This window comes from Columba livia, chromosome 2, assembly GCF_036013475.1.
Source record: "Columba livia isolate bColLiv1 breed racing homer chromosome 2, bColLiv1.pat.W.v2, whole genome shotgun sequence".
Lineage (NCBI taxonomy): Eukaryota > Metazoa > Chordata > Aves > Columbiformes > Columbidae > Columba > Columba livia.
In genome coordinates this window covers 80,654,569-80,679,511 of record NC_088603.1, presented here as the reverse complement: position 1 = coordinate 80,679,511, position 24,943 = coordinate 80,654,569, and the positions used below count along the sequence as shown (strand labels likewise).

At 37.9% G+C, this 24,943-nt stretch overlaps 1 long non-coding RNA gene across 2 annotated transcripts in view; it reads right to left on the bottom strand.

The window, feature by feature from the left end:
• The window catches only part of LOC135578560 (uncharacterized), a 60,954-nt gene extending 42,864 nt beyond the window's left edge, over positions 1-18,090 (bottom strand). Inside the window, exons 1-2 of one of the 2 annotated variants that reach the window (XR_010470338.1) lie at positions 17,347-18,090; positions 16,357-16,467 (exon numbers count right to left, since the gene is read on the bottom strand). This is a non-coding gene — a long non-coding RNA (uncharacterized LOC135578560). The remainder of the gene's footprint in view (positions 1-16,356; positions 16,468-17,346) is intronic. The other variant, XR_010470337.1, reaches the window with a different exon arrangement.
• Positions 18,091-24,943: the final 6,853 nt, after the last annotated feature.

Below are 24,943 nucleotides of genomic sequence, written 5' to 3'. Positions count from 1 at the left end.
CAAGAGATATAAAAGGCATCACCTTTTCCAGTAAGAAGAGTATCTGCATATTTCCAAAATTCATTCCAAGTGTACTAAATGTTCTATAATATTTTTTCAGGCACTGTCTGTGTCCATAACGACCAAGTGTGGTTGTGACACTGCTTCTGCTTTGTAACACATGTCAACTTATCTGATTGGGAAAAATCTGAAGTGGATTTGAGAAGGCAGCCCCCCAACATACCTGAAGAAGGTTTCTCCAGACTTCAAGGTCCTAGAAGACAAGGAGGCAGCTGTATATAACCCATGGACTCCTACAGAAGTGGGTACGATACCCTTATTAGAGGCCAGACCAGCCACATAAAGCCAAATAATCCATTGCAAGCAGTAAAGCCAGGAATTATGTTTAGGAAAATGCTGACCAGTGTCATGCTGATCTTCACTAGATTATTACCAAGTTATTGATTTAATTTAACCATCTTCATTGATTTCTTCTTCATCTATGTAGAAGAACTTCCTGCAGATGTATGGAAAGACCAAAGGTCTAACATATGCATGCCTTCCACTTGATTATTTTCCAAAGAAACTTTTTGTTATAACAATCTCCAGGAATAATAATTCAAATTGGAACAATGAAGTTCAATACATATGAGAATGGCTAAATGCAGAGAGACCACCTGCCAAGAACTCTCCCAGTTTCTATTATTCTAATTATACTTTTGACTCGATTTTTCTTTCTTCACCCCTTTGTAACGCAAAAAAACATTCCCAGAGTTCTGCTTGATGCATCATAGCTAGAAAATAACTGTTCTTATATCAGATTTGCAGATTTTGGATTTTCCTCTTTGTTATTTTGACATTATATATAAAAAACAAAAACAAAAAATTCTCCCTGTTCCGGCCTCGGTTTCCATAAAAACAGTTACCACAGGAAGACCTAAAAGACTACTGCTGAGCCACAGGCCAAATCAGTTCACAACACTACCTTCCTGTAAAGGTTACATTTAAACAAGATGTGAAGAACAAGTATCAAATCTAGAGCCAAATTCAACCTTACCCTGACTAGAAGTAGGGGAGGAAAATGTATAGCACAAGCAACTTTGTTGCATGTCCAGGACACCACATCTTACCAGAAAAAGCAGACAGCTTTGAGGTGTTTTAGTACTTTACATAATTTACATAATTACTACCTTCAGTTTCTTCTCTTCCTCTTTTGTTGCAGTAAATTCACATCTACATTCAGTTTAAGAGGTAAAAAAACCTGCTTCATAAAAAAAATCAATACAGTTTCCCAACATTTATAAAGTCAGGGTATTATACACAATCTTACAAAGTTGCGATTACTTTCTCCAGTTAACTGTTTCAATACATTAGAGAGTTGACCCTAGAAGGCAGATGAGTGCACCTCTCCCTTGAGGATTTTAAATCAAGTGTGAGATTGCCTTTGTATCTCAGAGCCCTTAGTGCTTCTCTCAAGTGCCAGGCAGTCTATGTTATTTTCCTATTAATGTGATCGATTTGTCTAAATCTATTTGGATCACCTTATCAGAGGGGTAGCACCACATACTTTGACATTGACTTTTGCTTTTAGCCTTATTAGATAGGAATGGGAAAGACAAGCAAGGCTTATCAAAAACAAAATTAGTTTATTTCCAAACCATAATTCAACAAAAATCATGGAAAAGGTTTGAGTCTTCAGTAGGCCTGAAGACATTAGTAGCTGGCTAAAATGTCAACATAGCACCGTGTTTTTAGTTAAGCATTCTGCAGAATCTGAATGTGTGAGGAAGGCAATCCAGAAATTTGAATATGTCTGGGAAGTAAACCTTAGGAATTTTTATTCTCTTGGTGCCTCACTCAGAACTAAGTTTCAGATGGGCTAATCACACAGGAAGTTCAGTTCTGTTTATTATATGTGACTAAAAATCAACTGAAATAGGACTTTCTTCCCATGAAGCTCTTTAAAAACTTCCACTAAACTATTTTAATTAAAAAACACATTAAGTATGGGATTACCAAAATGTTATTCACAGAAAGACGACATTGGAAGCAGAAAGAGATCGAGGAGGAAAAAAAAAAAAAATAGTAAATAGCTTCTAGGGCTGAAGACTGCCGCCTTTATCCACAGAAAAGACAACAACCAGTTGTTCTAGAAAGACATATTGCAGGAAAAAGCCAATTCTTGACTTTGCAGCCCCCTCCTCCTGCAGTTGAGTTGGCAATTAAATGTATGGGCTGGTAACAGTAGTAAGAATTAACAAAGACTTCTCCAAGTCAGGCTTCCTGCATTCTCACCAGCCTCTGGTAGCAGAGAGTTAGCTTTTTCCTCCCCCCACATCCTCTCCTCCATCCCAAGTTACAAACATTCAGTAATACCAGTAGGAATTTTATTCCTATTGGGTTGTATAAAATGCAGGACTAATTATTTTGAGAAATGCAATTTGCTCTGCTAATGTTACAAAAAGATGTTATAGGTTAAAAAAACAAAACAAAACAAAGAAAATAACACACACAAAGAAACCCGCACAGCTTCTCTGCTGCACAGACAAATTTATGAACTAGATGCATCTATCATGAGAGAACTCTTCAAAAGGCAAACAGAAAGCCAGCATGACTTTGAATCACTTTTGTAAATTTTCTGAATACTGTGAATAACTTCCGTTCTCTAAGAACATACACACTCCTTCAACCATAGAGTAAGTTTCTTTATTGTCAGTTTTGGTGGCATTGCTTCTCATCTTTGTAGGATGACTTGTAACACTTGCAATTACAATGTAATATTGTAACATGAGAGAAAGGCCATGATGTTTTAAGTTAAGAGATGTTCTTCTGTCACACTTCCTTTTTGCTTCGTTTCTTTACCCCTTAGACATACTTGTTGTTTGGGCCTCCACAGTGAGGAAAATTTCCTCCAAGATCATTTCTTACTGCAGAGAGGAGCAAGGTGACAAGACTGGCATGCAAGAAAAATTTTACTATTAGGGGCTTCAAAGATGAGACACTTCTTTCCTCTTGCAGCAGCTGTTGTTACTGGCAATACAAAGTTGCTATTTGCCCCCTGAGAAAGAACACAGAATCTCTTCTGTTAATAAAACCAGAAAGTGCTTCAGGTATAGTAGATACATTAATCTAACCACATAACAGTTTTAAATTGGGATTGAGTCTCTGTACATAAGTTGCTGAAAAAAGGAGTACCAGGGAAAATGGGCCCTCTCCAGAAGGAAATGGGAAACTTGGTTGCCCAAAATGTGGAGAAGGCTGAAGTACTCAATGACTTTTTGACTGAATCTTCACCGAGAAGGGCTCTAGCCACACCACCCAAGTGAGAGAAGGCAAAGACAGAGACTTGAAGAACAAAGAATCATGCACTATAGACAAAGATCTGGTTCAAGACCATTTAAGGAACCTGAAGGTGCACAAGTTCATAGGACTTGATGAGAAGCATCTGCAGGTCCAAGGGGAACTGGTGAATGAAGTTGCTTAAGCCACTATCTATCTTATTGGAGAAGTTATAGCAGTCAGGCAAAATTCCCACTGATTGGAAAAGCAGAAAACATCCTTTTTTTAAAAGGGAAAAAAGGAAGACTCAGGGAACTACAAGCCAGTCAGTCTTATCTCTGTGCCTGGCAAGATCATGGAGCAGATACTCCTGGAAACTATGCAAAGGCACATAGAAAATAAGGAGGCAATTGGTGACAGACAACTTAGCTTCATTAAGGGCAAATTATTCCTAACAAATGTGGTGGGCTTCTTCAACAGGGTTACGGCGTTGGTAGATAATGCAAGTGCAACTGACATCATCTACCTGGACTTGTGCACAGCATTTTACACTGTCCCACACAATATTCTTGTCTCTACATTGGAAAGACAAAGATTCAATAAATGAACCACTCTGTGCATAAGGAATTGGTTGGATGGCCACACTCCAAGAATTGCAGTCAACAGCTCGATGTCCAAGTGGAGACAGACCAGTGACGAGTGGTGTTCCTTAGGGGTCAATATTGGGACTGACACTGTTTAACATCTTTGTTAGTGACATGGACACTGGGACTGAGTGCACCCTCAGCAAGTTCACCAACACCACCAGTCTGTGTGATGCAGTCAACACCCTGGAGGAAAGGGATGCTGTCCAGAAGGACCTTGACAATATTGAGAAGTGGACCAATGCAAACCTCATTAAGTTCTGCAAGGCCAAGTGCAAGGTCCTGCACATGTATCAGGACAAACCCAAGCACAAATACAGGCTGAGGAGGAAGGGAACTGACAGCAGCACTGAGGAGAAGGACTTGGAGGTACTGGCTGATGAGAAGCTCAACATGAACCAACAATGTGCACTTACAGCCCAGAAAGCCAACTGTATCCTGGGCTGAATCAAAAGCAGTCAAAGGAGGCAATTCTGCCCTTCTACTCCACTCTCATGAGAACCCACCTGGAATAGTGCATGCAGCTCTGGGTTCTCCAACATAAGGATGTGGACCTGTTGGAGCAAATCCAGAGGAGGCCTTGAAGAGGATCAGAGGAATACCTCTCCTATGAATACAGGCCAAGAAAGTTGGGGTTCAGCCTGGAGAAGAGAAGAATCTGGCGAGACCATACAGCAGCCTTCCAGTACCTAAAAGGGACCTACAGTAAAGCTGGAGAGGGACTTTCTGCAAGAGCTTGTGGTGATGGGACAAGGGGTAACGGTTTTACCTGAAACAGGGTGGATTCAGATTAGATATAAGAAGTTAATTTACGATGAGGGTGGTGATGCACTAAAATAGGTTGCCCAGAGAAGTTGTGGTTGCCCCATCCATGCAAGTGTTCAAGGCTAGGACAGATGGGGCTTTGAGCAACCTGGTCTAGTGGAAGGTGACCGCGTTATGGCGGGGAGCTAGAACTAGATGAAATTTAAAAGCCTAACCTAAACCATTCAGTGATTGACTTCAGTCAAACACTATCCTATATGAAAGTATCCCCAACAACCCATCTCTTCCCCACCCACCTCTCGTGCCGTGGGGGACATATCCAGAACAAGAGGCCCAAGGAGAGCTGATGTATTTTAACAGGTTGGATGTGTACAGAAGACTATTCAGTGTTCTGTTCTTCACCATAAACCCAACTTTTCGTGAAACATGTAAGTACATGTAAAATTTTGTGTTATTCAAGTAACATTAACTATGCTTCATTACTCAAAAATGATGCGTGAAAGGCTTCTTAGTTATTTCCAATTGATAAAATAATCTATAGAATTTATCTGACCTATTTCATTTAGATTTGTTAGATAATACCTCTCTAAGGAAAAAAAAAAAAAGTCACACCTTCCCTGTACTACAGAATAAGTCACCCTAAAGCTAGCCATTACAATTCAAAAAACAGTTTGACTTTCCAAATATCATATTTCCACTAAGTGACACTCTCATACAGAAAGAGCTCACATTCTAATTGAAGATGTCATCCTTCATTCCTCTGACACAGGATTATTTCATTCGAGCATCATTTATCTTATTAGGCTTATTATTTATCCCTATCTACTGGCTGCTGGAATAAGAAACAAAGATACTTGAAAAACCAATATGCTAATAAGACGCTAATGAATAGAGTCTTAAAGACAATTCTCTTTTAACCAACCTCCACCATTAAAAAGTTATTTTATACTTTATACCAAATATAACCAGAAAAGGGGGTGGAGGGGAAAGCAGGCATTTCTAATGAATTTGCACAAAAAGACAGATCATCAGGAAGGACCTGCAAGATATTATTAATAAAGTTAACAAATTTCCTACCATGACATAAAGAGAATTATTAAAGTGATCCTAAGATCAGTGATGCTGGATGCCACTACTCCTTAAATCATCATGTTATACTCTGATAAAATGAAGGCCTCATATTAAGTATTAAATACCTTGCTGAGAAGTCTGACCTGGAAGCTGCCAGCGTATCTTAAACAGGATATATAGTAATAAACTGTGATACAGATCGCTGATAGGTAACAAACTTCTCTTTTAGCACTGCTCACATTTTAAAATTTGAATACAATGATGCTAAAAAACAAACAAACAAACCACAACAGAACACACAAACACACAAAACATTTCCTTTATTTCTTTCCTGCTTCTTGAATTCGAAGCATCCTAATGACAGTCAAATTCTGCTGAATAAAAACCCACCACCTACAAAATAACTGAGTGTTTATCCCCTGTAGTTGCACAAAAGGTATTTTAAATGCAGAAATCCTGAAGTAATTTCTCTGGGCTGTTCCTATGTCTCTCCATAGGATATTAATGCAACACTAAAATTCCTTTGAGGGCTAAGTTTTGAAGTTATTGTTCTGTACTCATACTGTGAATATTTCCTTGAATACTTTGTCCAGCCAGTGTCCAGTGTAGCATTCATATAGTAGTAACTTGCAAATCCTGGGTGTTATACAGATTTGCTTGTTGTCCAGGAATGCCCTCCCTTCTGTCCTCTTTCTGACAGTCTCTGTGGAGGAGATCAGCTGTGATTAGGTGATTTCTATGCATTGCCTATGCATTTGGAATGCAGAAGACAAGAATCCTGGGGTCAAGGCATGCAAGGTAAGTTTAAAAAGATTCTGACAGTAACCAGGGAAGTGCTGATGCATGTCAAGTGCATGTCTAAGTCTGTAATACAGAACTATTGCAGATGCATGGATTGATCTGTACATGCAATATCACTTTAAGTGTCAGAGAGTTTTTTGTTTGTTTTTCTTTGATTTATAAAAGAGCCCTGCACCAGCCTGGTTCTGGCAGATTCTATGTTTTTCAAAGCAATGTCAAAACATTCCGGTTTCGCAAACCAATTAGGATTGCTTTTAGAAACAGAGGCCACACCTTTCCCCTCAAGCTCACCATTGGTCTCAATTTTCCAAATCTCCCTGCTTGTGCAAAGGGGGTTCAGCCAACACAAGGGAATGCTGGTGCTGACACCAGAGGTGTGACTGACTGTCTCTTGTAACAACATATTTAAATCATTCATAAAACCATACCTAAATCTATCCTTTATTTCCTGATTTTCTCAAGTAGCCCTCTTCCCAAGTAGTTTTTTATCACTTCAGAAATCTTTTGTTAGAAAACCATATTGGTGGCTGAGGCTTTCATTGCATCCCCCAAATTATTTTGCTCCTTGTACCTAGTGATCAACTGAAGAGCAAACAGAAAGCCACACATTTATCAGCCCACACTACTTTTAGAACATTCTTGTTCATAAATGCTTCATAGACATTTCGGAACTCAAAGGTGTGTCAAACACTCAGAAAAATTTGTACAAAAGTAGGAAACATGTTTGATCACTGGTTTAGAGAGGATGCATGTTGTGAGATTTAGGTAGCTCAAAGCCAGATGTTCTGATTTCAGTTCCTGCTCCTACTGAAGCTGCTCGAAAGATCTACAGCCTGCACAAAAGAGGGGAAATCGATTAATAGGAAGTCTATATCTGCAATATCATTTCCATTAGTTAATCCCATGTATAGAGCTACTTTTCTCCAACTCTTAGTCTAGCACTCTGAAACAGTCTCATCCAGCAGCTAAGGCAGTGAAACAGAATATTAATAGAAAACAAAATAAATTAAAACAAAAGAAGTGTGTCATTTTATAAAACCATTAGTTAACTTGCAAAAGGAGATACTTGCTGAACTGTTCAAGGTTGTGTCAGTTAATCATGCTTTTTGCAGCCTACAGCAAAATCATCATTTTTTTCCCCTTTTAAAGCAAAGTTTGTGTATGTGACCCTAACTGCCAGTTTTTAAGTTAGCTGATAAGTTGATATTTAGTGTTATTAAGAAAACAACATGTTAGCCAATTACCTTGGGTAGCACTATACTACTTAATTAAAAAGTGCTAGGAATTGTTTCACATCACTGGGGTTGCCAAGTATTTGTCCTTTAAACTATTACAGCAGCTCTTCCTGGCATTGTTTTTGGCATGGACTAACCAGCACTCTCCCAAACTATTCCTGAGCATAATTCAGTATTTGGCAACTACTCCCAAAAGCCAATTTGAACATGACAGTTTTATTTTTTAAAGCTAATACTTTAACATTCTGGCATTAAGGCTAGCTGACACAGTATAGCTGTATTAATGAGGTAGTCTTAGACATGTTTAATTTACCAATGGAGGCACAGAAGCACAGCATCCTAAGGCACAGCCAAAATAATAATCAAAGCGTAAATATCGCAAAACTCAGATTCAACAAAAATTTGGCACCACTTGGATGACTGAAGCCCATTACATAATCTAATAATGAGAAATTTGACAAGTTTAAGGTTATTCATCAAAAAATTAAGCAGTGAATGACAGAGGCCAAAATTTCAGACCTATTTTGCTGCATGAAGACAAACTCAATTTTAGATTTGTTCTGATTTCTCATCTGCAGCATGTGGCAGGGGGGTGGGGAAAGAGCTGTAAGTGTTTGGAAAAGCCATATTTCATCCTACCCAGCAAAAAGATGCTCCATTACAACCATAGGAAATTCATATTATTAATTCCAAAGAACAACACTACGGTCATCTTAGGATAGATGATAGAAATAGAATAAGAGAAAATCACTTTCCTAAATAATAAATTTTTAAGGTACCAAACTGCTTATGGATACCCTTGCAAAAAGACTTTTAAAAAGAAGCTGAGAAATTTACCTAAACATTAAAAATGCGAGACCTTAGCATGTCTTCAAATATCAACTACTCCCATAGTGCTGAGACTTTCAGAAAAAATGAGTGTGTAAGTAACATACAATAAACCAGCCTATAGACTAATAGTAAGTCTCTCTCCTTTTTGAAGTGATTTTGAGCTGTGTCACTCCCCTTGTGGAGTAATACAGCCAAGAACTCTTGGAAATCAGCTAACTGGAAGTAAAACTAGGAAGAAACTGTTTATTGGTCTCTGTGCCTTTTTTAATGCTCTATTTAGAACATATTTACACCTTTATCTAAGATCTTCCAATTGAAGCAGTGAATGGTATTAATCTAGGTGTTATAAATAGTCTTTTGAAGTAGCATTCCTCTCCCCACTTACTGAGAGGTAAACACAATAAAATTTCTTGATGCCAAAATAGTCATAATAAGAATTAATTTTGTCCTTTTAGCCATATGCCTCCATCCTCTAACTCTGTCTAACAATCATACGTTAATGAATGATGTCTTCCTTCAGCAGACATATTTTGCTCTATAGTTTCAGCAGAATATTTAGTAATAGTTTGGAGTTCAAAAAAAACCCACCAAACCATAAGGGGAGGGAAACCACCAAATAGAACAGGACGTACAGGAAAATACTGTATATTTAATACTTTTCAGCAGCATCCAAATACAGGTATATGTTTTATTATTTTGGTACAAATTGTGAAAAAAAAAAATAGTCCTGACTTGTCTTATCTTATCTTATGTAAGAAAACACATGCTAAGGAATACAGCAGTAGTCTGTCATTCGACTGTTACTACTACTGTAGAGTTGTTTCCAAAGGGGTTTATGACAAGATGTCCAATATAAGGTTCTACATATTGACACTACTTTTCATATTTTTTGGAACACAGACCTCTATGCTTTACATACTAAATATTTAGGTATGTGACACTCTACAAATCATAGAAGTGGTCTGATATCCTTTTTCAACTGCCTGTATTAGTTCTTGGTTTTTTTTTGGTCCACCCGATCAGCATATTTGGTCAAATTAAGGTTATTTTTTCATGCATTAATAAGCATGATATTAAGTTTTGTGCCTTACCAAGTGCTGCAGACTAGTAAAAATTAATATAAGCATGCCTATGTTAAAAGAACAAGCAATCAAGTAGAAGAAAAGTCCAATAAATAAATTCAGTATGTTTTACGGAAGACATCCTCAATGAAAGTCTAGAGCAGCTGTGTACTTGGTTAGTAGTTGACTATCTTTCCTTATTTGGGCATGCCAGAGCTTTTTTGAAGTTCCATTGCTACTGTCTTACTAAACCCTTATTGCTTCTAAAAGCCCATATATTGGACCAAGGAATCACTTCAGAGAAAAAAAAAAAAGTTGTTGTCTAAACCAGATGAAAACTGATGAGTTCAGAAATGTCACAAGATGTCATATTTGTCAAAAAATAGGAGCAGAATTGGAAAATAACACAAGTTTACAAAAAAATACACCTACTCAAGTTACAAAACCTAGAGAGCATATTTTGAACCACATTTCATTTAAATACGTCTTCCAGGTTTGAGCCTTTCAGGATTCACATTAAGTTTTCTTCCAGAGAAACAGAGATCCAATTTCACCTGTAACTGTACATCACTCTTTGCATAGAGCAAGGAGCTAGACCTTCAGTAAGTACAATAGCCATTTGGCTTTTAATGTTTTAATGCCATATCTGACAGCGCAATAGAAGTAAGGCTGCTGCATATCCCCAATCCTCAGTCCAACCCATAGGAAGGGCACACACACACATACATGTACAACATATACACATGGCTGACCACACAGATAAACTCTCAACTCTCATACATCAATGGTCTCATCTGTTCCTTTCTCTGGCTGATAGAGATACAAGTCCATTAGCGAATATATGTAAACAGAGTGGATCCCTCCAGAGCTGGGCTTAGATATCAAGTCTATCTGTCCCATCTGCTGACACCTGGACATATGAACAGCCGAGGCCACCAGCACTCCTCCAGCTGCTGATGCCAAACCTGCCCCTTACACACACACACACAGTGGATTCCTCCAGTAACAGGCCTTGGACACTACTACCCAGTAGCCAGTCTATAGAGCCTCTCATCTCCAGGTGACTCATGCAGAGACACTCACGCACAGGCCTATCAATCCCCGGGCCTTATAATCTCTCTCCAATCTCTCTCCTGGAACTCCTGGCCACTTTGGTAGACAATTCCTACCATTGTAGGATACATACATATCCAACCCAGACTTGCAACTGCTTTGTTATATGGCTCCAAAGATATGTAACATACTCACTAGCTACTCCAGCTTGAGACAGCAATCAAACACTGACATGAAGACCCACACTCACTCCAGCTGCTGGCACCACAGACACACAAGCCTCTATGACCCATGGTCCCACTCAAGTTGATGGCACTCAGACCTGCAGACACAAACATATACACAGAGACCCCCTTCACTCAGGAAAATAAGTGAAATAAATTATAAAATACAGGACACCTCGTGATGACTTAGTATGACCATCTACCATCCAGCTTACAATAAACAGACTTCTCATTCCCTTATCCCTCTTTTCCCATGCTTGTCCCTCTCAAAACCACATTAAGCCCTCCCTTTCACCAACCTTTTGTGCTTTCCCCAAATATTTCTTAATAAGTCAATAAGTCAATAAGTGCAATCCCAAAACACTGTATTATACTATGAGTCCCATATCTCTCCACACAGGAACACCTCAGTCTGAACGGTGACAAGGACAACAATTCCCTTGACTCATTTTGATGTGTTCCATTCCCCAAACCATGGGGCTTATGGCCCTTCAGTGACAGTCCTTAGAGGAGTCAGGCAGGGGCTCCCTTTCTCCATTTGGGTTACTCTGCCTTGCACTGGACCTCTGTGCTCTTTTGTGTGTAGAGACAATCTTTCTATCAGATAACCTAACATTTGCTAAGTATCGCAAATATTTCCAAACCTAAATAGGTAATAATAGATTTTGGTCAGCAGCGTAGCTTTAAAAAGTATTGAAACTCCTCCAATAAAGATGATGTGGGATACCTCATTATAGACTTTCATGAAAAAAGCCTTGTTCTACATATAGAACTTTTCCTTGAATTTGTTAGTGACAGACTTGCAATACTGTTAGCAGAATACTGAAGTAAAAACATCTTGAAAATCTTCTTGTTTGTTTTTTAAGGAGTGTAGTAACATTTACCAGCATTCATTTGTTAAAAAGGACTTGAAGATAACAAAAAAAAATACATTTACACTGCACTCAAGTAATAAGTGTGATTAGACCATGATATATGGTTCACCCAGACAGCTGAAGAATCCTCTCATCCTGTGAGGTAGCTTAACTCTACAGACAGCCTGTAGCACGTTTATGAGAGATCCACAACCTGACTCAGGAGCAGCTGCTGTGAGGAGAAGAAAGACACCATGACCAAGACCATGTTTCTTCCATGTCTGTGCAAAAGCAAAACCCACATCCAGTGGGAACATGGCTTATGGAATCTGCTACACCACCATGCTGTTGCAGTGAATATCAATTCCATACAAAGTCACTTGAGACCTCACGGAAATTTTAACTTGCATACAGAACAGACACAGGAATTTTTCCTTCCTGCATGCCCCACTCCACCCTCCCCCCCCAGCTTCTAGTCAAAAGAATCTTAGCTTTGTGCTTGTCTGGCTTACTGTATCAGTAAGAGATTTAATTTGCAATTTCCTCCCACTCTTTCCTGGAATAGAACATTTTTCTTATCCATTAAATATTTAGAACATTAAACATTCCTAAGCAGTGGCAGAGAAGGACTTGACATGTTGAAATTCTGTATGTACTTTGACAGGATGCATTAAGGCCAGCACATTCAAATTCACATCTTTATTTGAATTTAAAAGTGAGAAGTAGATTCTGTGACAAATTTGGGCATCTCTGACTTAAGTGTATGTAGAAAATTGTGACCTCAGACAAAAAACAGCTATGTAGGTCTCCTCTCTGTTTCCCCCCCAGTTCCCCCCACAACAAAAAAAAAAAAACAAAACAACAACAAACAAACCCACAACCCAAAACTTTCCCTTATACAGGTCACTGCAGAGAGTGCTTATAAATTTCACCAAGGTTGTGTCATGTGTGTTAATTAGAATGGAGGGTTTTTGGTTTTTTTTTTTTTTTTTTTTTTTTTTTTTTTTTTTTTTGCTAAGCAATTAAGTAATTGAACAAGATTTTAGTTCATCTAAAGCCATCTAGACACTGACAGAGATGATGACTTTTTCTTTTAAATGGTCATATAACTACTTGAGGAGGAAGTTGCAGTAGGGAGAACATGGCAACTGTCAGTTCTTAGCTTATCTCAACTGTATCTGAATTCACAACCACTGCCTCACATGATAGTGCACTAAACATTAGATTCTAATAATGAAAAAGGATTATTTTCCACCCTGCTTTCCCCCTGTCTTATTACATACTTTTCTTGAGGACCTGTGCAAGCTCCCTACTGGCTCCCCGTGCTAAATGAGAGTGTTAGCTCTGATTGGAGTACACTAATCAGGTGCAAATGTTGCACATTGATCTATGCATACAGGGACTTAATAAATATAACAAAATTATAGATTATTTAATGGACTTTCTAGCTTTATTGTGTCTTAATTAATATAAACTCAAAGCTACAAAAAAATATACTAGAGAGGAGAAAGATTAGTCTCATCAGTAACAGTTACTTGCCTCAGGAACCTGGCACAATACTGTCAGGTTTTACAGATGCAGAGCACAAGACCAACAATGTGGGAAGAACAAAACAAGAAAAACAAGATAAAGATACTGCCACAGAGGCTCTGGAAAACACTACACTCAACAGCACCAGTGAAAGGTTGCAGTACCACCTCAGTAAAGAGGCTCAGCCTTAGTAATACCAAGGGACCTGCTATGTCTAAGGTTATATTTTTTTGATATAAAATGGGATTTCCCTCCACTCCCCAGATAAACAGTGTTGCAGTTACCACTGTGCAAGAATAGTCAGGCGCTTGTATTAAACATAGCTGGGAATCTTTGTCAATATTGAGAAAGTACAGTTTTCCATAGGATAACTCATACTTCATTCCAGAAATTAAATCACGGACTTCAAATGCATCTTGATAGTCATACAGGCTTTATAGAGGAAAAACACTTAGAGTGCTTTCCTCCCCTGCTGTTTTTGATGTGTTGATGTAACTGCCTTGAAAGTGATGCATTTCTCCCCTGCTTCAAGAACCACTTTAAGCAGATAAAAAGAACTCTCAAGAAAAGCTCTAATGCAATATTTTAAAAGGGAATAAAATATTTTGATGCAAACCAAATTAAAGCAGCAACAAAGGCAGCAAAAGCTGCAGATGAAATTGCTAAAGCCGCATTTCTTGAAAGGTTCAGTATTACTATCAAGGCATGTTTCCAGAAGAGTTCAGCACTAAGAAAAAAAAAAATCTGAAGTCTGAAGTTTGTTAATTAGGCTGCAAAGAGTGGAGTCATGAGTATCACAAAACGTTACACAAATCAGTATTTACTGAAATAATCCATCGGGAGCTGGAGTCTTGAAGGAACAACTCCATATGTAAATAAATATTTTTAAAAGTTGGATCAAATTTCTTTGGAAAAAAATAATGAACTATTTCTGCATTTCTAGCACTTACACCACAAAATAAAAGGTTACTTGGACTCTAGAGGGCATCTACGATATGTCTAACACTTAAGCATTGAAGATACTGCTTCGGAATCTCAAATATTCCATTCATCTCCAGTCATACTCAACAAGCAGTTATGACAGAGATAAGAGCTCAAGTTTAATGATAGGGTGCTAAGTGCTAATATAGTTTGTACAAGTTTCGGTAGCTGAAAAGTGGCAAACTAACAACACCACCACCACCACAGTGCCATCCTTTTAGCTTGTAAGCCTCTGTTGTGGCTTTCCAAGAGTTTCTTATACTCTGTATAGGCCTAGCAGATAGGGGGAAAAAACAAACAACCGAACAACTAACCTAAACAACACACATTATGTAGTCGCATTAAGACCTTTAGAAAAAAAAAAAAAAAAACAAACATGTGTTTACCTGAAAAAAGGGAATGCAATCCAAATGACACAGTATCTGTTACAGACTGAACAGTAAAAATATCGGAGTTGTTAAAAATATCTTAAAAGCTGCAATCCAAAAAGTTGCATTCTGAAAGCTACTCAGACTATGCTATTGACAGAATAGTCATGTTTGCTTTCAATTGAATTTTCAGCCAAATCTTTTGTGTCTGATCCCCATACTTACTGTTATTTCTGTATACAAGAAAGAGCTTAACTATTCAACCAGCAAGATCACTGCTAAACCCTCTCTGATGATATCAGCCACCGAATAGTGAAGAACCATTGTGACATTAATGTGACTAGCTGCCTACCCCAGAAAACAGTAAGCTGATCAAGAATAAAGATTTGTTAAGCTCCTGTAAGAACTAAATAAAGAAAATTTTAGACACTGTACTCTAATGAACATGCTAAACAGTTTGTTTACAGACCACACAAAACATTACATACGAAGTATTTTCCATCATGACCCTGTGAAACTACGTTTCTGGACAGGGTTCTATAGCAAAGGAGAACTCTTCCTCATTAGAAATCACATAAGTATGAATCAGCTGAAAGATCACAACCGTCCTCCTCCATGTAAAAGCATAATAGCTGTAAACTGTCACTTGCAAACAATATACACAACATTGACTTTTCAAAAAGAAGAGTTAAACCACCACTGGCTGACAGCACAAGGATTTTTCTGCCTCAGCATTTCCCTTGTTCCTCACCTTGTCCTCCAAACAGCTACAAATGCAGCTTAATTCTTTTTCTGCTTCAAGGGGAAAAAGTGCAAAGCATAAACATCTTGAAGTGTAGTAAGAAAGTGAACAACAGCACTTCTTTCTTTATAAAAATATAGTGGAAAGTAACTACTGTTAAATGTAATACTAATTAAAGGTATAAATAAAATGTTTCTACACAGGCAAAGTAAACACACAGAAACTAAGCATACAGTTACTAGCATTTACTCGCACAGCAAGAAAACATAGGCTGAAAGTATAAATACAACATACATTACATACTTATAGCACTAGCCTATATCACAGGGCAGATATGGTTGTGCTAGTGTCAGATATCGTGTAGGTTTTCTGATGTTACCTGGGTATGCTGGGATTTCTATGCAACAGATATATTTAGGCTACTTAGTACTCCACAGTTGATGGAGCCCACACCTGTCACATTTCCAGGAGAGATCATGAAAAAAGACACAGCTCATATGTTACCATATAGAACTCAGGTATAATTTCAAACACATTTACTAAAGAAAATATCTACAGCTACATACAAGCAACCTTCCCTGCTGTTTGGACCTCATTTTTATCTCCTTTTACCAAGGAGGTTGATCTCCTCAGCACACAGAAAACGCTAAAAAATATATTTCACCAGTTATACATAGAAGCAAGGCCTAGAGAGATACTGAAACACATTTAAAATCTTAATTCCATGCAGATATCCAGATAACATTAAAAAATGCTAGTTCTTAGAGACCTAAACACATTAACAAAAAGTTTATATAACCTAGCCAGTATGATCCACATACAATAACCATATCACCCTTTCACTTAGAAACCCCAGCACGCCTTTTGCAGAATTTAATGTAGAGAGCACCAGCTAACTGAAAACACCACAATAGAAGTAGTGAAAGAAAATAACTCACCTGTCCAGATATTTCTCCAATCTGCCTTTTCTTCTACTAAGTTTTCAGGAATATGGTTGCATATATGGTCACCAGACACTTCTTCTATATTTAATACTTCAATCTCGTTATCTGTAGTAATAGTGTGTGGTGTCAGAAATTACATCAAACAAGTCCTCATAATTGTCATACAGCTAAGTTTCAATAGAAAGGACTTCAACCCTTAAACATGACAACTAAGCAGATTAGAAACAAGGTCCTATTTCATATAACAATTTTTTGCAAGATTAGGTTTTTGCAGCAAGTTAAAGTTGGTAGTTCTTGAAAGGAAATTCGGACTTCCACTGTCTTCTCTTTCAGGACAGCAAGTACACATAACAGAGGGGTACAAGTTCAACCTCATAGAAAACTCTAGTATCCTTCTCTGCTTTATGAGATCTAGTAGTTAAGATCCTTAATACCTTTACCTATAAAGCACCTTCTTTTCATCTGTTTTACAGCAGTATCCTTCATTTACATAGCTCTCTAGAGCAAGTAATTGTCCCCTTATTAAAAAACAACCTTTCTTCACCAGGAGAGCTATTTGGGACACATAACAACATTCAGTTATTCATTCACCTAGCAGACTACAAACAGGTTTTAAGGCCTTTATAGCCAAATAATCATTATAAGCTTGCCTTTCTGAACAATGAAAAAAAACACAAAAAACCAAACAAACAAACAAACAAAAAAAACAAACCAAAAAACACAAACCAAAAACATGCACTGTCCTTCACTACTTTCTGCAAAAGAACCACATTTTAAATAGAAAACAAAGATTGCCTTATTGAGACAACAAGACAATAAACATCATCAAACAAAAAAAAAAGGGACAGACCAAAAAAACCCCAAACCAACAAGTTCAAACCAAACTACAAAAAAACAACAAAAACACAAGCAACAACAAGCCAGCACCCCAAAACAACAATACATCCAAACAAATACTAAAATGGAAAGAAGTCATCAACTTACTGGAAGCAGGGGGGACAAAAGGACTCCCTATTCTTCTAGCACAAATGCTTCACCCTCCTCTGTATTTTCTGGCAGAACACTGCCTTATTTTCCTAAGCATGTCTGACTGAGCACAGCTGTGCATCATTACTTTACCCTGTACAGCTGTGTGAAAGACGAGGCACTCATTGGTGCCCTGACAGCTGATATTTGTTTGTCTATCTTTGCTCTGTGTGTTATAAGTTATCTTCAGTTGATTCAGTTCCAGAAAGGTACCCAATTATTAGATTGGAGTACCTAAGGTTGTTGGGTATAAATGCGGGTATGTGCTTCCCACTTGTACTGCCATAAAAACCAGGCATGTCTTAAAAACAGGAGGCAATGAAGATCTAGAACTAGACATATCTGTAACCTCAATTTCTGACATGTCCAAGTATTGACCCACTCCACGATCAAGATTCAGATCTAAAAGACAGCTAATAGGGTATCAAAGAAATTGAGAGGAAAAGGGTGGAGACAAGTGGTGGTGTAGGAGAATCTCCTAGAATCACAGAATCACAGAATGCTAGGGATTGGAAGGGACCTCAAAAGATCATCTAGTCCAATCCCCCTGCCAGAGCAGGAACACCTAGATGAGGCTACACAGGAATGTGTGCAGGCAGGTTTTGAATGTCTGCAGAGAAAGTGAATCCACAACCCCCCTGGGCAGCCTGTTCCAGTGTTCTGTTACCCTCACTGAGAAGTTTCTTCTCAAATTTAAGTGGAACCTCCTGTGTTCCAATTTGAACCCATTACTCCTTGTCTTACCATTGGTTGTCACCAAGAAGAGCCTGGCTTCATCCTCGTGACACTCACCCTTTATATATTTGTAAACATTAATAAGGTCACCCCTCAGACTCCTCCAAACTAAAGAGACCCAGCTCACTCAGCCTTTGCTCATAAGGAAGATGCTCAATTCCCTTCATCATCTTTGTTGCCCTGTGCTGGACTCTCTCCAGCAGTTCCCTGTCCTTCTGGAACTGAGGGGCCCAGAACTGGACACAATATTCCAGATGCGGTCTCACCAGGGCAGAGGGGAAGGAGAACCTCTCTTGACCTACTAACCAGCCCCCTTCTAATACACCCCAGGATGCCATTGGCCTTCTTGGCCACAGGGGCACAGTGCTGGCTCATGGTCATTCTGCTGTCCACCAGGACTCCCAGGTCCCTTTCCCCTACACTGCTCTCTAATAGGTCGTTCCCCCAATTTATACTGGAACCTGGGGTTGTTCCTGCCTAGATGCAAGACTCTACATTTCCCCGTGTTATATATGGAGCAGACTACAGAATACAGGAGACACTTTCAAAGAAAACAGGGAGAAAAGACATAAAGTAGTTACACCATTTCTACACTGAGTATAAAAGAAGGGGGCAAGAGTACCAGATTTAAGAAAAAAAAAAAAAAAAAGAAAATATGCACATAAAACATTTTGATATTTTTAAATGTTTTAATAATGGATATAGTATCACAAAAATAATCTGAAGTGGTAGGTGAAAAACAGGCTTAACATTTGACTTTAAAAATTAATGTTAGAATTCAGTACTTTACAAAAATTTAGTCATCATATCTATTAGTTTGGTATTTATTTGAGTGAACAGTATTAAGATAAAAAATTACTCAAGATTCTTATAATAACATTAATGACTCTCTGCAGGGACCATTGATTGCAGCTTTGGGAATTATGCTGACACTTTTATCAGGTCTCTTAGCATGCTCCACTTTCCCAGAGACCATGACATGTTTTGACCTAGCCATCTGTTCCTATTTGATGAAAATTCGTATTTATATTATTACTTTTAATATAGATGTGTATCCAAATATGTATATTCTGTGTTTCTTTGACTCAAACCTTCAAATTTATAATCATAGTCACTTTTAAGGAAGTTTAGTTCTTTAAGCAGGCATCCTCCCTTCAAATATTAGATGACCAGATTCCGTTTACTTGAAGTGAGAAAGCTCTGTTTGCCTCAAGCAAAACTAACTGGCTTCAGAAACATTCAGCTTCAAATACATCTCAGGCACATGGTCTTCTTTGTCTCAAATTATTTCCTTTGCAATTCTCTGAAATTTTCCTGTTTAATAGCATCTTGTGCACTCACTTTCTCTTCCAAATACATCTCTCTTCCTTGTAGGAGCTGAGACCCAATGTTTCCACCTAATTCTAGCAATCTTGCTGTGGCTTTAGGAAGTATGAGAATGATGAAACTTTGGATGGCTAGAATGCTTGGGATGTGGTGCAGAAAATCAGGGTGGATCATCCACAATATAGACTGGCTGTGATATGCTGTGATCCACATTTCATTAGATTATTGGATTATTTGCTTTCTAGGATTTGGGGCCGGATCATGTCACAGCTACTTGGCCAAATCTAATGTTTTTATGTGATTTTTTTTTAGTGCCTACTACTCCAAATTAGGATTCACAGATGATTGCTTTGATGATATACAGGCGATTATATATTTAACATAAATGTGCCTACATTGAATGAATTTATGACAGCTTCAGTTTTCTTAATTGCTACTCACCATATCAACCACCATTCATTATTATTTCAGCATTTAATATTTCATAATCTGTTCTGGTCTTGTCTATCCAACATCTTTCCCTGCATGACAGGTCAAATGCCACTCCTTTACTTCACTCCTGATTTAGCAGAGGTACAGAAGGCCACAAAAGCATTGGAGTCTCCATGACACTGAATCTCAAGACATTTAACAGAGGAAGCTGACAGATACCTAATGTCTGATGTTATGTGGCACTTCTCAGCCTGGGTGGGCAGATGGGTGTGAGATGACACAGATGGCTAAGTGGAGGAGAGTTCTTGTTGAATCCCAACTTTATAACATCCATAAGAAGAACATAGGAATCCCATTTACTACAGCAGGCATAGCAGTGAAAGAAATACAATTTGTTCTCGAAGGAATATAGAGGTTTTCATGTTACATAGTTTTAAACAGTGTAGCATTCACAGTATTTTTCTTGCTTATGTTTGCATTATGCAAATGTGAGTAAAATCAACTTGCCACAGCTACTTAGTCAAGATCACATTTCCTAGATGATACTTCCGCATTTTTCCAGAAATCAACGTAACTATTTTTTATGTGCATTATTTTATTACTGCCTGAGTCCCACAGCACCTTGAAAAGTCATTAGCTTTCACTCTTATACAGAAGGGTTGCAGTGAGCTTTGACCTGCTGATATGAGTCAATGCAAAGTGCATACAGTTTACCTAATACACAAATCTTCTGGGCAATAAAGTAAAAACATTGGCCGGATAGAGGCGTAACTGTCAGGGACAAGCTATGTTCCACTTTGACATTAGATTTTGTATAAATGAATTTATCTAAGTAATAGCTAGTAAATTTATCCTGAAACCTGAATGCTGTTTTTGGCAGTGACAAACTGGCTTTTATGACAAACTTTTGCTCTATCATTTTATGTAGTTTTAATTTCATATTTCATTATTTCTTTAGTAATTTGCAATTTCTGCCAGAAAAACTACTGACAGTGTACTTATGTGTGCTGGTTTGGCTGAATCAAGGTAATTTTCCATGCAGTTAGTCAATTTTCATCTTAGTAGCAAACACTGTCTTTTGTTTTGGATTTCGTGTGAGAATAATGAGGTAGCACCCTGGAATAAAGTTAATATTTTCTTCCAGTAGCTTTCCAGTGTTTGCAGTGTAGTATGAAAAGAATGTAAGAGCTCACCAATATCTTGACTGTTGCCAATGGAACAAAGGACTTTTCAGCTGTCTAGTTGTAGGTGCAAAATAGCAACTGGGAGAGAACACAATGAGACAGCACCTCAGACTGACATCCAAGTTGATCAATGAATTGACGTCATGCTCCATATACAAGCAGGAGGTGGCTGGGGACAGCCCCCTTCTTCAGTTGCCTCCATCCATGAAGGCTCCCTCTCCCATGGTTTCCCTATGCCCTGCTGCTGATTTCTATGTTTTGCTGGACTCACTGCACTTGCAGTGTCCACCCTCTGGCCTTCATTGCTGGTAGCACATATTCCAGCAGTTAAGTGTTGCTCTCTGTCACTCTTATTGTTCTATTAAATCTGTTTCTATTTCAACCCATAAGTCTTTCTTCCTTGTCCCTTCCTTCACCTTGGGGAAAGAAAGGCAAGAGAGTGCAGTTGTTCACTGTTTTAGCTGCCACCCAGGTCTAAATGGTAACATTATGCTTGTATATTTGGTCTACCACAGTAAATACTTTTAAGCAACATTTTGTTAGATTTTCTTCCATCACACTTGCTGATTTGTGTAAAAACTTCAGAATCAAACATACACTCTTGACATGACATCTCAGGAGAAGGCCCTTCAGACTTCAGGGAATTTCTTAAGATAAGAGGCCGCTAAATTATACTTTGCTATGTCCTATTCATGTAAGAACTGAGAAAGTTAATCTAAAAATGTGTCTTTTTTGAATTTTTCATTTAATTCATGTAAAGTTGTTTGACACCAAATTTGTGAAGCTATAGTTATTAACAATAAAAGAATAAATGATGATTAGTAATGCATTAAGCAATGGTAATAGTTATACTTTCATTTTGTTCTTATTCTTCATTGTGTTAAATACATTCTGCTACTTATCAATAGGGTGTAGTTTTGCTAGACATTAATGTTTGTGATATGTAAGTAGCTTTTTTCATTTAGAAAAACACAAAAACTAATAGCATCACTGCATCTCCATTTCAACATGTTAAAAATCTTTTTCAAATATAAAGTTCTGAAATATATCGTTCACTTGAATCATTAGTTTCAGAGCTTAAAAATGTGTTCTAGTGCCTAAGCATTTATCTTTTCTTTTTTTTTTTTTTTTTAAATATTCATTCAGCACTTTCAAAACCTCTCATTTATACATATATCACAAATGTTGCTCCCCTGCTTAGACATCTCTTCTCCTGGATTTTTCACACTCGTAATCATCACCTGAGGCTATAGGCACAGTGCCTGTATGGATTGTCTGATCTAAGTTTCACATCCTTTGAGGAGATAAAACAACAAGTTAAAAAAGCTTGGCCATTGTTAAAGCAGATTTTTCAGTGACTGTGGTATATAATACTTACGATACTGAATAATGCTTTTTTATGTTGTGACAAATAAGATCACTGTCATATCCAGAGAATTGCTCCTCAGGGCATGGATTGTCCTCCACTTTTTGTCTGGGACAATGATGCCTTGATCACTGATTGATTATTTAAGTATTACTGTGATAGAAAGGACAAGGTTGTTTGGGAGACAAATATATTTTAGATAGACACACTGATACAGTTGGGGGAAAAAAAAAAAAAAAAAGAAAAAGCACAAGATTTCAAGCACAAAAACCTTTCTACAGTCCATCCTTACACAATCAACAAGTAACAGATAGAGTTTGGAGGCAGTAGCATTTTAGAGAACTTCATCCACTGTAAGGAAATGAACTACACACACATATTTCATTACATGGTGTCAGACGATCTTTCATTCAGACTGGATAGCCTTGAATCTATATAATCTGTTCTTTTAGAAGGAGTGTAATTCCACATCATTTTCCCACAAATCCAGTGCAGATTTCTTTGTTGTCATATACTCCCACATCTCCAAATGACAGTTTGATGTGTCTTATGAGTTCACACATCTATTCTGTGTCTTTTCTGACAGACAGTTGACTTTTGGTGTTGTACATAGGTTCAGTACTTGTGAGTCTAGAAGCCTACACTAATAAGGGCCCTCAAGGGAAGCTTCAAGGTTTTTCAGATTTCTGGGTGGGAATTTGTGCCAGAAACATATCTTAATTGCTTGAAGAACCCATTATGTATTTGAACCTTTTGCTGCTGACAACACTTGACAGAAGACAGCTTAGGGTACTGCCAAAACACAAGCTTTTTGCAAAATTGCTGGCTATGAATCCTTAACTTGTGCTGAAAGGAAAGAACAGTTCTCTTTGAAGTTACTGGCTCAGAAAGTTGCATCCCAGACGGCATTCTCGTCAGTGGTCTCAGCAGACAGAACCACCTTGTCTCTTGAATAGCTCTTTCGTCTTGGTTAAAGCCCAACAGATAAGTACAGTTGCTGCCAGAGTTGAACTAATACAGTAGACAGATAAAGGGATTTCATTCTCCAGCTTTCCCAAAGCTGCTCCTTTCGAAATAGGAAATCCAATGAACAGAAAACAAAACATATAAGCCTTCCTCAGATAACCCAGACAATCATAAAATTAAATCTAAGTATTATGCAAATGCATTCTGGGTATTTGACTTGATGTATTTCATGATATTGCCTATAAGCTTTCTTGTTCTCTACACGAGATGGTCTTTTTGTACCCACTATAAAATACTGAAAAGCCATACTTTCTCCTACATCTTCAGAGCTCAGAGAATCCGACAGTGTTAGGCAGGGCAGGCGTTTAGTCTACAGGAGTTTTTGGCTAAAGGTTAATTACTGTGTTAATATAGACAGTTAACTGAAATTTGCTTACTTTGGCTAACAGGCTTACAGCCTACTGCCGTTCATATATTCTTATGGGATTATAATAAACATATAACAAAAGAGTAATATGGAGAGCTTTACTGATGTACGTGGTACCCTAACTGGTGTTCAACATTCCTGTGGTAGTACACAGGCTCATGGGGCCAGCTAACAGTGAGGCAAGTTTATGCTGATTAACTAATGCAGGGCTACAATCTGTAATGCTCTGCATGTGTGACAATTTTGGAGGAATTAGGTATAGAAATCTGTTTACAGATTTGTAGGGTTTTTTTGAACATGTCATAAATGTCCAAAATTGTGGTTTATCTGTTGTATTGCTGACACTGATCCAGAAGGTGTAGTTCACTCATTACCAATTAATTACTTGTTGCTAATAAATACTTCAACCCTGTCATGTGAACTGAGCAGTTTTTCCCTGTGACAACAGTAATATTGAGTTTTATGCCATGCATTATACAGGTCCTTGGAGATCAGCAGAGTTCCTGGATCCCGTTTCTTTCTGGGAAGAGACAAGTATTTAGGAAACATTTGTAAGTATCGCCTGGAATAAGAAACTACTTACAATGGGAGGGTACAGAGGAGTGACACCTAGGATACCTGGCAATGCTATAACAAGAACAAGGGAGAAAAAACTCCTCAGAAGTCAGCAGTAAAATCTGGACCTCAGGAAAATGATTGTATCATGTATCTATATAAAAAGAAGCAAAGATAAATTTTGACCTGGAATGCAACCATCAAGCCATATTTTATTGTGAGCAGTATACACAGGAATAATAAAATCCAAAGACTTTAATACCATTATCATTCTGATGGTGAGATCCCTCTTAAAAGTAATATTTTTTTTCTCAGCTTTGGATTCTAAAAACAGACTCTAAGGAAGCAATATAGGCATTATGCTTTGTGAAGAAAGCCTGAAGTAGTGTCTTCTGTGTTGTTAACCATGATTTTTGCTGTTAATGTGTTATACGAATAATAAAATATAACTGGCTAAACTGTGCTTTTTTGCCAAATAGAACATCCATGATGTGCTGATACACACAGGTATTTTTAATGTCATTATCCTCCTGCCTGAAGAGGATAAACAGCTTTTTGATCAGC